Here is a 16,686-nt window from a genome sequence, read left to right on the forward strand (position 1 = left end):
GCAGCGATTTTGGAGCCCCAAAAAATAAAGTCTGACACTGTTTCCACTGTTTCCCCAACTATTTGCCATGAAGTGATGGGGCCAGATGCCATGATCTTCGTTTTCTGAATGTTGAGCTTTAAGCCAACTTTTTCACTCTCCTCTTTCACTTTCATCAAGAGGCTTTTGAGTTCCTCTTCATTTTCTGCCATAAGGGTGGTGTCATCTGCATAGCTGAGGTTATTGATATTTCTCCCGGCAATCTTGATTCCAGTTTGTGCTTCTTCCAGCCCAGCGTTTCTCATGATGGACTCTGCATAGAAGTTAAATAAGCAGGGTGACATTATACAGCCTTGACATACTCCTTTTCCTATTTGGAACCAGTCTGTTGTTCCATGTCCAGTTCTAACTGTTGCTTCCTGACTTGCATACAGGTTTCTCAAGAGGCACATCAGGTGGTTTGGTATTCCCATCTCTTTCAGAATTTTCCACAGTTTATTGTGATCCACACAGTCAAAGGCTTTGGCGTAGTCAATAAAGCAGAAATAGATGTTTTTCTAGAACCCTCTTGCTTTTTCAATGATCCAGCAGATTTTGGCAATTTGATCTCTGGTTCCTCTGCCTTTTCTAAAACCAGCTTGAACATGGTTCACATATTGCTGAAGCCTGGCTTGGATAATTTTGAGCATTACTTTACTAGTGTGTGAGATGAGAGCAATTGTGCGGTAGTTTGAGCATTCTTTGGCATTGCCTTTCTTTGAGATTTGAATGAAAACGGACCTTTTACAGTCCTGTAGCCACTGCTGAGTTTTCCAAATTTGCTGGCATATTGAGTGCAGCACTTTCACAGCATCATCTTTGAGGATTTGAAATAGCTCAACTGGAATTCCATCACCTCCACTAGCTCTGTTCGTAGTGATGCTTTCTAAAGCATTGGGCATTACTTATTATCTCCATTGTGCCTGGAGGCCTCAGTCTTCAGGAAAGGAAGAAAGAGCCAACCAATTCCTAAAGTCAATGATAAAAATATAACCCAGGAGACGTCCCTGGGATGGAAGGAGGCTTTACCAATAGCTCTCCTCTGCACCCATATTGTCCCTAAGCGACAGGTTGGTCTTAGTCCTTATGAGATGCTATATGGGATACTGAGAGAGTCATTTCCTAGGCAGGTTGATAGGGAGTCTAGGGGTCCCCAAGGAGAGAGGGGTCTGGAATTCTCAAGGAGGAAGAAAGGACAAACTTTTTTCTTTTTCCACATTCCTTAGGATTATATAACAATAATGTATCCTGCCTAAGGACAGTCTTTGGATTAAACCTTCTGTTATCTTAAAATGTAAATTATGGGAGTAGGTCTGATGAGGTCTTTACAACCTGCAGACATTCTTTGGATTCATTGGAGAGTATATAACTTCATTGTTAACACTAGCAAGCGGGTACTCTTTCTGTCCCCTTCTGATGCCTATGTCAGAAGCTTTCTCTATCTCCTTTATACTTTAATAAAACTTTATTACACAAAAGCTCTGAGCGATCAAGCCTCGTCTCTGGTCCCAGATTGAATTCTTCTCCTCCGGGGGCCAAGAATCCCGGTGTATTCGCGTGACTCAACAACAACCTTTCATCTTGGGGGCTCGTCTGGGATCCTTCAGGACAAGATGGGAGCTAACAATTCCAGCCTCACTCCTTTGAACTGTATCCTGAAAAACTGGGATAGATTCTATCCCCAGGGCTTAAAGAAGACACACCTGGTCTTCCTATGTGATACTGCATGGCCACGGTATCCATTGGAGGATGGCGAACGGTGGCCAGTTGGAAGGTCTCTTAAGTATAATGCTGTTCTACAATTAGACCGGTTCTGTAAGGAACAAGCGAAATGGGTAGAAGTAGCATATGTGTTGCCCTTTTTCTCTCTGCGAAATATGCCAGACTTATGTCCTAAGGGTATATATTTGGGCGTGAAACCTTCAGCTCCCTCCTGTCCTCTTACTTTGCCCCGGTACCGGGGACTCCAAACTGGGATTCAAACTGCCCACATGGAGGTCCAAACAACTCCTGTCTCAGTACGACCTCAGACTACTCTGATTTCAGTAGAAACTCAGACCATCGAAGTAAGAGATGAAATGGAGGACAGGAGACAAAGAGAAGAGGAAAAACAGGTTTCTCCAATCTATCCCTGGGATCATATGCACAGAGCAGCCAAAGAGACTGAGGAACAGCCACACAAGCTGTTGCCTCTTTATGAACCATTACCGGGAGAAATAATCAGTCTGTGAGAGTTAATAAGCCTTTCTCTTATCAAGAAATACAAAGAATCAAGGAGGATCTGGGAGACCATTTAGATGACCCAGAAAAATATATTAGAGCTTTTAAAGGTGTTACTCTGCTTTATGACCTCACTTGGAAGGATGTGATATATATCTTGGGACAAACGCTGACTCCTGAGTCAAAGACTCGAGTTTGGGAAAAGCAGTTGCTTATGGATATGAATGGCTTGGTAATGAATCAGTAGGGAAGAGGGAGAACGAGATAGCGGCCCTCCCCACTGGGAATCAGGCAGTCCCAACTATAGAACCAGACTGGGACTACAACACAGCTAAAAGAAGATTGGATCAGAGTCATTTTGTTAGATGTATTCTTGAAGGACTTAGGCAGGTGCGTTCTAAGCCTTTAAACTATGGCAAATTGGCAGACATGGAACAGGAGGAGAAGGAAGCTCCTGGTAAATTCCTAGATAGACTGAGAGAAGGCCTTTGCAGATTCACTGAGATTGATCCTGAAAGTGAAGAGGGAAAAGTGATCTTAAAGGATAGATTTCTCACTCAGTCAGCTCCAGATTTCCGCCGTAAGCTATTAAAACAGGCGTATGGACCAAATCAGTCTTTACATACTCGGTTACAACTGGCTCAGACAGTCTATTATGGTAGGGAATACGAAGAAAAGAAAGAAAGGCAAAAAAAAAGACAAAGGAAAAGGCGGAAGCCTTCACCATGGCTATGAAAAACGTTCTTAAACAGCCTGAGAAAAATGCCCAGAGGGGCCCAGGTGAAAAGGGATGGGCTTGCTATTACTGTGGAAAGGAGGGGCACCTCAAGCGGGATTGCCCTCAGGCATCTAAGCCGCCCCCGGCTCCTTATCTGGTCTGCAAAGGACCACACTGGAAGAGAGACTGCCCCAGAGGCGTAGGTCTCCGGGGTCGGACTCTCAAGACAATCAGGACTGAAGGTGCCCGGGGTCCCCACACAAGCTCCCGTCCTAATTACACCTGAGGAACCCCGGGTATTAATAATTGTGGGGGGCCAATCTGTCGATTTCCTTTAAGATACTGGGGCGACATATTCTGTGCTTACTGAAGCCCCTGGCCCACTTTCTTCCCGATCCACTTCCATAATGGGACTGTCTGGATGAGCCAAAAGGTATTATTTCAGTTATTCTTTATCTTGCAACTGGGATTCTGTGCTGTTTTCACACGAGTTTCTGATGGTGCCAGAATCTCCCTCACCACTTTTGGGAAGGGCTATACTGAGCAAGGTCTATGCCTCTGTTTTCATGAATATGGAGTCCTCCCTTTCTCTCCCTTTAGTTGAACAAATGTAAATCCTAGAGTATGGGCTGATGGAAAATCTGTGGGTCAAGCACAAAATGCTATTCCTGTAGCTGTTAAGCTCAAAGACCCGCACGTATTTCCACATAAGAAGCAGTATCCAGTGAAACCTGAAGTTAAGGAAGGGTTAAAACCCATCATTGAAAATTTAAAGGAGCAGGGACTATTAATTCCCTGTAACAGTCCTTGCAGCACTCCTATTTTGGGTATAAAGAAATCGAATGGTAAATGGAGACTAGTTCAAGATTTACGAATAACAAATGAGGCTGTAGTTCCTTTACACCCCGTGGTGCCTAATCCTTATACTCTATTGTCTGAAATTCCTGAACGGGCCAAATATTTCTCAGTAATTGATTTAAAGGATGCCTTCTATTCAGTGCCTTTGGCGGAAGAAAGTCCATTTCTATTTGCCTTTGAAGACCCTAGGCAGCCAGCTTCTCAGTTAACCTGGACAGTTTTGCCTCAGGGATTTCGTGACAGTGCTCACTTATTTGGACAAAGTTTGTCACGGGATCTGCAAAGCTTTAATAGCTCTGAAGCAGTGGTGTTACAATATGTAGATGATATTTTGCTCTGTGCTGAGACAGAGGAAGCTTGTTCGTGAGCCTCAGAAGATTTCTTAAACTTTCTGGCAGGCTGTGGTTACAAGGCATCAAGAGAAAAGGCTCAGCTTTGTCAACAATCGGTTAGATATCTGGGCCTAATCAGAAGGGACTAGGGCCATAGGCCCTGAGAGAATTAAACCTATACTAAATCACCCCCTACCTATGACTTTAAGATAATTGAGAGGATTTTTGGGAATCACAGATTACTGTTGCATTTGGATTCCGGGTTATGGGGAACTTGCCCGGCCTTTATATAAACTTATAGCTGAAACTCAGCAGGCCCAAACTGACAAACTGGTTTGGTCTCCAGAAACTCAAAAGGCTTTTAAGGTTCTTCAGACTGCTCTCCTGCAAGCTCCAGCTCTGAGCTTGCCCACAGGGTCAGAATTTAATTTGTCACTGAAAGAAAAGGTGTGGCATTGGGAGTTTTGACACAACCCCGAGGGCCTCACCAGCAACTTATTGCTTATCTTTGCAGAGAATTAGATGTAGTTTCACGTGGGCGGCCCCACTGCCTAAGAGTAATTGGGGCAGTGGCTTTATTAGCACCTGAAGCTTTAAAAATAATTAATGGACGAAACGTTACTCTACTGACTTCCCATGATGTGAGTGGAATCTTAAATTCTAAGGTTAATATTTGGATGACAGACAGTAGGCTTCTTAAGTATCAGTCATTGTTGTTAGAAGGGCCAGTAACTAAGCTTAAAGTTTGTGGAAATTTAAATCCTGCCACTTTCCTTCCTGAGAAGGAAAATGAAACACCTGATCACGATTGTTCTCAATACCTAACTTTAAACTATGCAGCTCGGGAGGATCTAAAGGATACCCCATTAGACAATCCTGACATGGAAATATTTACAGATGGCAGTTCTTTTGTTCGGGATGGAAAGCGTAAAGCAGGTTACCCCGTGGTGACTGCTGAACAGGTTTTGGAAGCAAAATCTCTCCCCCAGGGAACCAGTGCTCTGTTAGTGGAGCTTGTGGCTCTGACCCGAGCTCTAGAGTTAAGCAAAGGGCAGCGGATGGGCCTGATAATCTGTGTGAGTCTACTTCTGCTGACTCCAAAACTCCTGAATCTGCCGTTGGATCCTCAAGACAATGTCTTCCTGTCCTGGGCTCACTCCTATGCTGCATTCCACAATCGGTCTAACTGCTGGGTCTGCACAGCGCTCCCCTCTTCATCAGTGGAAGGCTTCCCGTGGTGGACATCCCCACTTCAAGGAAAAGACTTTCTCCAAGTCTGTGAATACCTACGACAACAATCACATGCGATACCTCTTCTTCATCTGATGACATTTACCAACCCTAAAATGGACTGGTGCAACACGTTGCACTTTAACTATGGACATAATGTGACTTTTAATTTCGATTTTAACTTGTTTTAATGACTATGTTGCCTGCATCTGTAATTGTATAACTGGATTTGTTTCTAGCCGCATGAAAGCTTTTAAGTCACAAATGGTTGCTCAAATTCCCGCTACTGCTGTAGCTTCCTTCAACTACTATTTGGGGCCCCTGGATCAGATATCCTCAATATGAGGATTAGGAGAATATGTTGCCTCACCAATTTAGGGACAACGCCCCTTGTCAGCTCGGAAGCAGTTATGGACTGAGAATGACGCCCCTTTTCCGTAGGCAACATAATTCTCCTAAAAGAAAAGGGGGGAATGAGAGAGTCATTTCCTAGGCAGGTTGATAGGGAGTCTAGGGGTCCCCAAGGAGAGAGGGGTCTGGAATTCTCAAGGAGGAAGAAAGGACAAACTTTCTTTCTTTCTCCACATTCCTTAGGATTATATAACAATAATGTATCCTGCCTAAGGACAGTCTTTGGATTAAACCTTCTGTTATCTTAAAATGTAAATTATGGGAGTAGGTCTGATGAGGTCTTTACAACCTGCAGACATTCTTTGGATTCATTGGAGAGTATATAACTTCATTGTTAACACTAGCAAGCGGGTACTCTTTCTGTCCCCTTCTGATGCCTATGTCAGAAGCTTTCTCTATCTCCTTTATACTTTAATAAAACTTTATTACACAAAAGCTCTGAGTGATCAAGCCTCGTCTCTGGCCCCAGATTGAATTCTTCTCCTCCGGGGGCCAAGAATCCCGGTGTATTCGCGTGACTCAACAACAACCTTTCAATACCTTTAGTTTATGTCAATGACCTCTTCCTAGATCCAGAGGTTCAGACCCTCCAGTCTTATACAATGGCCATTGGGCAATTCCGACTGGAGACTGGATATACACTTGTGGGATATGAACCAGGACCCAAAAGATTCTAAGGAGTCACCACTACATGCTCTAGGGACTCAAGTCCTAATTAAAGCCTGGAAAGATGGGCCCCAAAGGCTCAACTCCAGCCCACATGGAAGGGCCCCTACCCTGTAATACTTTCTACCCCCACAGCAGTCAAGGTACCAGGATATGACTCCTGGACTCACTACTTACTAGTCAAGCCATGGAAGAAAACAGAAGAGGACACTCAATACACCTTTGAGCCCCTGGGAGATCTCAGATACCTATTCAGAACTACAAATGAGTACCATTCTAATGAGCACCCCCAAAATCTGGTTTCTGGGGATAAGATTTCTCCGGATAGCTCTAAAGAGCCAACAGCTTGGCAGAGATTGTACTCCAAAACAGACAGGAGATAGATACTCTGATCCCTGTACAAGGAGGGACTTGAGCCATCCTGGCGATGTGAATTTGGAATTGGCTAATGCCCCAACTAGTCCTTGTTATGCCATATTGATGCTGCTTATGATTGTTCCATGTACTGTCAATTGTCTAACCTGTTTTGTTTCTGCCCAGGTCAACCAGCTACAACATGCAGTGCCAGTTCAACAAAGATATAAAACTACAGCTGACCATGAAAAATATCACTCACCCTTAGATGGAAATGGCTATAAGGACTCCGAGGCTTGAGAGTAACAAGAGGGGGAGGCCCAATACCCCTCGCAGTCCCAATTCAACAGGAAATAGCCAGAAAGACCTCGACGCCCCTATTCCCAAAGAATTGGGCCTCCCATCTCTTGATGGGGGAATGTTAGGTAGTTAGAATAGGGAAAAGGAGTCCAAAATGGTGGTGGCTAAAAGACAAGGAAGGGAAAAGCTCGTGAAAATAGAACAGAGGAAGGTCAAAGGAAGATCCGAGGACCAGAGTGAGGACTTCAGGTAGAACAGCACTCCTGACTAAGGCCAATTTGCTTAGGACAGGCCCAGGGGGAAGAAAAAAACATATAAGAAGAGGAGCCAAAGGGCTCTCTCTCTCCCCTCCCCTCCCCCCCCCCCCCACCCCACCCCACACACTGGGGCGCTCTTCTCTTCGAGTCTTTGGATCAGCATGCCCTCAAGCGTTGAAGATGGATTTTCCTTCTATCTTCTAAATAAAATAGAGCTGTAACACTGATTTTTCTAAGAGCTATAACAGGGTCCGTTCGAGACCTGAGAGCTATAACACGGTCTGTCCAAGACCCAAGAGCTGTGACACACTGAGGGGGCTTTAATGTTCGTCACTCAAAGTCTTTGTTGTGACAAGACCGAAACCGAGGAGCATACACTCCCCTGACAGAGTTGTCTCTTATTTCAAAAACGAAACTATGGGCACCACTGTTTCTTCCTGAAATATGGAATTCTTTGTATTTCTCACACATACCAAGATAATTTTCTGCCATGAAATTTGGAATTCTCTGTATTTCTTATTTCAAAATCTAGGTGCTAATACTCTTTCATAAAGTTGGGCTTCTCTATATTTCACATTTGAAGATCAGAATGGGGAATTTCCTATAAGAAATATGGAAATCTCTATATTTCGATTGAACCACTGGTTCTTTGGGTACTGAAACATGTTCTCTGTTATGTTTCTGTCCCTGTGCCTTGCACATGTGCATGTACAGGCGTGTGTTTGTATCACCTGTGTTTGTGGATGGGGCATGGTTCTGGGCCACTGCAGACACAGAGATGAGGGTCAAAGAACATGAGACATGGAACAAGAAGAAGAGAGGCACAAGGCATCCACAGCCTTGGGGAGACTGGCTCACGCATCTGTGTGGTGTCCATGCCCAGGACAGCAATGAAGGAAGGATGGCCAGGGACAGCTCCTGACAGTGGGTCTACAAATCTGCAATTACATAAACAGACATAAACAAGCTCACAATTTCTGCTGTGTCGTTTTGTCTGTTTGTGTTGTTAAGCAAGGGTAGAGGATTTAGGAGTCACCCAGAGTAGATCAAGTGGTTTAGGCCTTTAAAACCACTGCCTATGGACCCCTCTGACTGTGGAGCATTGGCTGCCATGGAAAAGGTAGGTATGGCTAGGGTAGGGAGAAGTCTGCCGGGAGCCACCACGGGAGATCCCACCCATAACAAAGGTCATGCAGAAGAGACCTGACAGGCAAAGGCAGATCAGGCCTCAAGGGACCCCCTGAATCTGCTCGAGTGTCTACCCCAAAACCAAAATCTGTCAACTGTTTATTATATTATGCCTTTCACCAACTCTTCTGACATTAGCAGGGGGCTATCCCCGACCACCTTTCTCTGGAAGAAGTCACCTTAGGGCTTTAGTTAATAAGTCTCCTGGGCATGAAAGGAATATTTCTATTTTAACCCCTCTGTTGGCATTCTAGCTTGCCTGACAGGTTTATCCATACTCTTGCAATTAACACACATGATTGTTCACAACTCCCCAACCTTGAAAGGCACGGGAAGCCAAAGCATTCTAAAAGTCCTAATGAGCATAGAGCCCTTTAAGGGATGAAAAATTATTAGAATAGATAGTATTGGTAAAGGGCTTCATTATTGGGCCAGTGCTTGCTGCCAAGTTCCCATATCCCTTATCCATTGTGCACCTGGGAGTGCATTGGTTAACATAGTTGGAATGTAAGAAAAACAAGTAGCAGCCTTGGAATTAACCACATCAGACCTTTGAGCTAATTGGTTCTTTCTTTGTTGTAACCCACTGCACCTTTGCTCCGTGAGAATGTAACTCTGTTTAGTACTTTCTGAGGCTGGGAGAAATAAAGAAAAAACACTTCAAGGGAAAATAAGTTTTCTGGCTGAGCAGCCTTTATCAAAAAAGGGTCATAAAATGTCCACAGGCCTCCAAGGCCAGAAGATATTGTACACAACATTGTTTATGGGAAAGGTATGCAGAAAAAATCCTGGTTTTGATAAAGACAAAACAGATGTAATGTTTGGGCTGACTCTGTATGACTTTGCATCTTTCATTTCCCTCTATGTACAAGTCAAGGTATAAAAGGTCCTTTTGAAAATAAAGTTATGGGCCTCGCTCACCGAAGCTTGGTTTCCCCGTGTTGTTCTTTTATTCCTTTTCCCTCCTTTTCTCTCTCTGTTCTTCTTTCAGGATGACTCCTTGGAACACGGGAGCTTTATTGGCTTTCTGTGTTAATCAAGGAAGATCAAGCCTCTGATCTCTCCGCTTTGCTATCCTTATCGCCTAGGCCGTCATCCTGAGGGTACCCCTGGATCCTGCTGGGGCTGGACCCCAGCAAAAGTCAATTCCTAGGCAGGTTGATAAGAAGTCCAGGGGGCCCCCAAGGAGAGAGGGGTCTGGAATTCTCAAGGAGGAGAAAAGGACAAACTTTTTCCCCCCCTCTACATTCCTTAGGATTCTAGAACAATGATGTATCCCACTTGAGAACAGTCTCTGGAAAAAAACTTTCTGGCTAATCCAGTTATCTTAAAATGTAAAGTATGGGAATGGGTCTAGTAAGGTCTTTACAACCTCCTGGCATTCTTTTTGATTCACTGTAATAACTAACTAAAAGTATATAACTTCATTGCTAACACTAGTGGGGGGTACTCTTTCTGCCCCCCTTCTGATGTCTATGTCAGAAGCTTTCTCTATCCCTTTTATACTTTAATAAAACTCTATTACACAAAAGTTCTGAGTGATCAAGCCTCGTCTCTGGCCCTGGATTGAATTCTTCTCCTCCGGAGGCCAAGAATCCCGGTGTCGGTTGTGGTCCAGCAACAACCTTTCATCTTGGTCACTCGTCCAGGATTCTTCAGGACAAGGTAAGGATGCTTGGAACTCTAGTTCTTTGTTCTTCTAGCGAGCAAGTTTTCTGCTGTACTTTACTAACTCTACAGTGTGCTTGTGTGAATGAATGACATGCCCTACATGAAACAAGTGAGGAGCCCTTTTCTGCGGTTCCATGGTGACCTTATATGGCTTATGGCAGAAACCCGTTGGGGGTTTATACCGACCTGCCAATGCCAAGAGGCACCCAATGTCTCCTTCAGGAACTGACCAGAAATGGGCAAAGTGTGTGGACCGAACTCTCCTTTCTTGGTCAAACTTTCTGGTCTCATTGGCCATTTCATAACTTCTTGGGAATTAGAACTACTAACCTATCTGTCGGATCATAGACTTTCAAGGGACTTGTGATCTATGCTGTTACTGTGTACTGTTACTTAGGTCCCAGGCTTGGATTGGTAGTCAGGAAGTGCCTAGCCTTGCTAGGTGTTGAAAGTTCGGAAGCTAGATAGAGCTCTAGCTCCAAGAACATCTCTTAGGTTAAAGGTTACTCAGATTGGAAGTACAATGGGTTTCTTCCTGTGGTAATGCTAGCTCTTATGGACCAGAGGAGGCTATCCAGTGGATTTTGTCCCAACTCCTTATTCTTTCTGTGGAATCTGTGGGAATGAAATGGAAGGACTGACCCTAATAACTCGAGGACGAAAATCACTTTTTCCTCACTGGCCAGCCCTTCACCATCTCTTTTGCTATTGCTTATACTGGTGTGGTGACACTTGGAAGGAACATCTCAGTTTTATGTTTGTATCGGTCTTATTGTGGTCAGGAATATACTCAGGGTTGTGCACAGGCACTCAGGTGACAAATGTTCCCCCCAGTGGTCTTAGCTTGGGAGGCATTCTGGAAGGTTACTCTGCACCCTGGGTGGCATCAGAGGCAAGCAAGGTTTTATTGGTGAGGAACTGGACATCAGTCAGGGATGTCATCAGGTCTACCCCTGGTGCATCTCCAACCTGTCTCAGTGGTAGAACTGGGAGGGATGAGTACGGCATCCGCATTGGTAAGGGACAGACTGAGTCTGACCAGAGAAGGAAAGCTTTGGTGTAAAGTCTGTCTACAACCCCATCTAGAGTAGGGAGTGACCCCTCCAGTAGAAAGATGGCATTTGTCGTTTTTTACAGATGGGAGCTAACAATTCCAGCCTCACTCCTTTGAACTGTATCATGAAAAACTGGGATAAATTTGATCCCCAGAGCTTAAAGAAGACATGCTTGATCTTCCTATGTGATACTGAATGGCCACGATATCCATTGGAGGACAGCAAATGGTGGCCGGTTGGAGGGTCTCTTAATTATAATACTGTTTTACAATTAGACCAGTTCTGTAGAAAACAAGGGAAATGGGTAGAAGTAGCATATGTGTTGCCCTTTTTCTCTCTGCAATATATGCCAGACTTAATGTCCTAAGGGTATAGATTTGGGTGTGAAACCTTCAGCTCTCTCCTGTCCTCCTACTTTGCCCCCACACCTGGGGCTCCAAACTGAGCAAACTGAAAGACAGGGAACTCCTCCCGCCCCCCCCCCCCCCCCAGTAAGGATTGCCTCGATCTCAGTAAAAAGCCAAACTGAGATTCAAACTGCCCAAGTAGAGGTCCAAGCAACCCCTGTCTCAGTACGACCTCAGACTACTCTGGTTTCAATAGAAACTCAGACAATTGAAGTAAGAGAAGCTCAAACAGTAAAAACTAAGGGTGAAACACAAGATGAGATGGAGGACGGGACACAAAGAGAGAAATACAAGCAAGTTTCTCCAATCTATCCCCGGGATCCTATGTGCAGAGCAGCCAGAGAGGCTGAGAAACAGCCACACAAGCTGTTGCCTCTTCATGAAGCACCCACCAGAAGAAATAATCAGTCTATGAGAGCTAATAAGCCCTTTTTAAATCAAGAAATACAAAGAATCAAGGATGATCTAGGAGAATATTTAGAGGACCCAGAAAAATATATTTGAGATTTTAAAGGTGTTACTCTGCTTTATGACCTTACTTGGAAGGATGTGATGTATATCTTGGGACAAACGCTGACTCCTGCCTCAAAAACTCAACTTTTTGGGAAAGCTGTTGCCTATGGAGATGAATGGCTTGGTAATGAATCAGTAGGGAAGAGGGAGGACGAGATAGCTGCTCTCCCTACTGGGAATCAGGCAGTCTGAATTCTAGAACCAGATTGGACTATAATATGGCTAACGGAAGATGGATCTGAGTCATTTTGTCAGATGTATTCTTGAAGGACTCAGGCAAGCACGTGATGAGACTTTAAACTATGCCAAATTGGCAAACATAGAACAGGAGGAGAAGGAAGCACTTGGTAAATTCCTAGATAGACTGAGAGAAGCCCTTTGCAGATTCACTGAGATTGATCCTGAAAGTGAAGAGGGAAGAGTGATCTTAAAAGATTTCTCATGCAGTCAGTTCCAGATGTCTGCCGTAAGCTATTAAAACTGGAGTATGGACCAATCAGTCTTTAGATAATCTGTTGCAACTGGCTCAAATAGTCTATTATGGTAGGGAATATGAGGAAAAGAAAGAAAGGCAGAAAAAGACCAAGGAACAGGCAGAAGCCCTTGTAATGGCTGTCAGAACTGTTCGTAAACAGCCTGAGAAAAATGCCCAGAAGGACCCAGGTGAAAAGGGATGGGCTTGCTATTACTGTGGAAAGGAGGGGCACCTCAAGCGGGATTGCCCTCAGGCATCTAAGCCGCCCCTGGCTCCATGTCCGGTCTGCAAAGGACCACACTGGAGGAGAGACTGCCCCCAGAGGCGTAGGTCTCCGGGGTCGGACTCTCAAGACAATCAGGACTGAAGGTGCCCGGGGGTCCCCACACAAGCTCCTGTCCTAATTACACCTGAGGAACCCTGGGTATTAATAATTGTGGGGGGCCAATCCGTCGGTTTCCTTTTAGATACTGGGGCAACTTACTCTGTGCTTACTGAAGCCCCTGGACCACTTTCTTCCCGATTCACTTCCGTAATGCAACTGTCTGGACAAGCCAAAAGGTATTATTTCAGTTGTTCTTTATCTTGCAACTGGGATTCTGTGCTATTTTCATAAGTGTTTCTGATCCTGCCAGGATCTCCCTCACCCCTTTTGGGGAGGGATATACTGAGCAAGGTCTATGCCTCTGTTTTCATGAATATGGAGCCCTCCCTTTCTCTCCCTTTAGTTGAACAAAATGTAAATCCTAGAGTATGGGCTGATGGGAAATCTGTGGGTCGAGCACGAAATGCTATTCCTGTAGCTGTCAAGCTCAAAGACCCGCACTTATTTGCACATAAGAAGCAGTATCCACTGAAACCTGAGGTTAGGGAAGGGTTAAAACCCATCATCAAAAATTTAAAGGAGCAGGGACTATTAATTCCCTGTAACAGTCCTTGCAGCACTCCTATTTTGGGTATAAAGAAATCAAATGGTAAATGGAGACTAGTTCAAGATTTACGTATAATAAATGAGGCTGTAGTTCCTTTCCACCCCGTGGTGCCTAATCCTTATACTCCATTGTCTGAAATTCCTGAACGAGCCAAATATTTCTCAGTAGTTGATTTAAAAGATACCTTCTATTCAGTGCCTTTGGTGGAAGAAAGTCCATTTCTATTTGCCTTTGAAGACCCTAGGCAGCCAGCTTCTCAGTTAACCTGGACAGTTTTGCCTCAGGGATTTCGTGACAGTGCTCACTTATTTGGACAAAGTTTGTCACGGGATCTACAAAACTTTAATAGCTCTGAAGCGGTGGTGTTACAATATGTAGATGATATTTTGCTCTGTGCTGAGGCAGAGAAGCTTATTCGCGAGCCTCAGAAGATTTCTTAAACTTCCTGGCAGGCTGTGGTTACAAGGCATCAAGAGAAAAGGCTCAGCTTTGTCAACAATCGGTTAGATATCTGGGCCTAATCATATCAGAAGGGACTAGGGCCATAGGCCCTGAGAATTAAACCTATACTAAATCATCCCCTGCCTATGACTTTAAGACAATTGAGAGGATTTTGGGGAATCACAGGTTACTGTCGCATTTGGATTCCGGGTTATGGGGAACTTGCCTGGCCTTTATATAAACTTATAGCTGAAACTCAGCAGGCCCAAACTGACAAACTGGTTTGGTCTCCAGAAACTCAAAAGGCTTTTAAGGTTCTTCAGACTGCTCTCCTGCAAGCTCCAGCTCTGAGCTTGCCCACAGGGTCAGAATTTAATTTGTTTGTCACTGAAAGAAAAGGTATGGCCTTGGGAGTTTTGACACAACCCCGAGGGCCTCACCAGCAACCTATTGCTTATCTAAGCAGAGAATTAGGTGTAATTTCACGTGGGTGGCCCCACTGCCTAAGAATAATTGGGGCAGTGGCTTTATTAGCACCTGAAGCTTTAAAAATAATTAATGGTTGAAACCTTGCTGTACTGACTTCCCATGATGTGAGTGGAATCTTAAATTCTAAGGTTAATATTTGGATGACAGACAGTAGGCTTCTTAAATATCAGTCACTGTTGTTAGAAGGACCCATAACTAAGCTTAAAGTTTGTGGAAATTTAAATCCTGCCACTTTCCTTCCTGAGAAGGAAAATGAAACACCTGATCACGATTGTTCCCAATTTCTAACTTTAAACTATGCAACTCGGGAAGATCTAATGGATACCCCTTAGACAATCCTGACCTGGAAATATTTACAGATGGCAGTTCTTTTGATCAGGATGGGGAGCGTAAAGCATGTTACACTGTGGTGATGGCTGAACAGGTTTTAGAAGCACAATCTCTCCCCCAGGGAATCAGTGCTCAGTCAGTGGAGCTTGTGGCTCTGACCCAAGCTCTAGAGTTATGCAAAGTCCAGCGAGTAAATATCTACACCGATCTAAGTATGCTTATTTGACTTTACATACTCATGCTACAATATGGAAAGAAAGGCAGAACAGCGACAGGAGAACCTATGAAGCATTTCAGAGAGATCAATCAATGAGAGTTCAATTATTATGCATCAAAATCTGAATAAAACTATTTTTATATGAAATATGTAATATTGTATATATCATATATGAAACCCTTGGGGTAGATTTCCTTATAGGAAATATGAACTATCTATATTTCACATATGATTTTGAGTGCTATATGGAATTTTCTGTTTCATGTTTTGAAATTTGACACCAGATATTCCTACATGGATTAGGAAATTCTCAATTTCACATATGACAAAGTGCAGATTTTAGGACATGAAATATGAAATTCTCTATATTTCATATACGAAAATCTTGTTACAAATTTTCCAATCTGAAATACAGAATTTTCTGTATTTCACATATGTAAATATGGACACAGGTCTTTCTGCATGAAATATGTAATTTTTCATATTTCATTTATGAAAATCTGGATGCAGATTTTCTAACATGAAATATAAAAACCTTTACATTTCACATATCAAAATATGGTCATAATTTTTCTTTCTTTTAATTAATTAATTAATTTTAATTGGAGGCTAATTACTTTACAATATTGTAGTGGTTTTTGCCATACATTGACATGAATCTGCCACGGGTGTACATGTGTTCCCCATCCTGAACCTCCCTCTTACCTCCCTCCCCTTCCCCATCCCCTGAACTGCCCTCCTACTTCCCTCCCCATGACCTCAGGGTCATCCCCATGCACCAGCCCTGAGCACCCTGTCTCATTCATTGAACCTGGCTTGACGATCTATTTCTCATGTGATAATATACATGGTCATAGATTTTCTAATGTGAAATGTGGAATTTTTCACCTTTCTCATTTGAAAATCTCTGTTGATTTTCCTTCACGAAGTATGGAATCCTTGATATGTAACATTTGAGCAATTTGACATCAATTTTCCTACAAGAAATAATGGAATTTTCTGTTTCACATATGAAAATCAATCCTGCTTGAGATATGAAATTCTCTGTATTTCACCAAGAAAATTGGAATAAAAGTTTTCAAAAATGAAATGTAGAATCCTATATATTTCACATTTTGGAACAGATTTTCTTATGTGAAATACGAAATCTCAGTATTTCACTTATGAAAGTTTGTGGACAGATTTTCACACATAAAATATGAATTTTCTATGATTCAGAAATTATAATCTGGGCAGAATGTTTGAATATAGAATTCTCTATATTTCCTCTGTGAAAATCTGGTCACAAATTGTCCTAATAAATATGGAATTCTCTGTATTTCAATTATGAATACATAGGTGAAGATTTCCCTGCATGAGATATGGAATAATCTATATTCACACATGAAAATCTAGGAGCCAATATTTCTACATTAATTGGGTAATTCTCTACATGAACATTTGAATTCTTCATTTTGATTTTCCTATATAAATATGAAAATCTGTATTTTCACATATCAAAATCTGGATGCCAATTTTCCTGCATGTAATATGACATTCTCTATATTTCTTTTATGAATATCTGGGTGCAGTTTTCCTACATGAAGTGTGAAATTCTGTATATT

The 16,686-nt window shown here is 43.1% G+C and overlaps 1 long non-coding RNA gene across 1 annotated transcript in view; it reads left to right on the forward strand.

The window, feature by feature from the left end:
* Positions 1-10,156: 10,156 nt before the first annotated feature.
* Positions 10,157-16,686, forward strand: part of LOC123331797 — a 28,589-nt gene continuing 22,059 nt past the window's right edge. Inside the window, exon 1 of the long non-coding RNA XR_006548576.1 lies at positions 10,157-10,217. This is a non-coding gene — a long non-coding RNA (uncharacterized LOC123331797). The remainder of the gene's footprint in view (positions 10,218-16,686) is intronic.

This window comes from Bubalus bubalis, chromosome X (assembly GCF_019923935.1).
Source record: "Bubalus bubalis isolate 160015118507 breed Murrah chromosome X, NDDB_SH_1, whole genome shotgun sequence".
Lineage (NCBI taxonomy): Eukaryota > Metazoa > Chordata > Mammalia > Artiodactyla > Bovidae > Bubalus > Bubalus bubalis.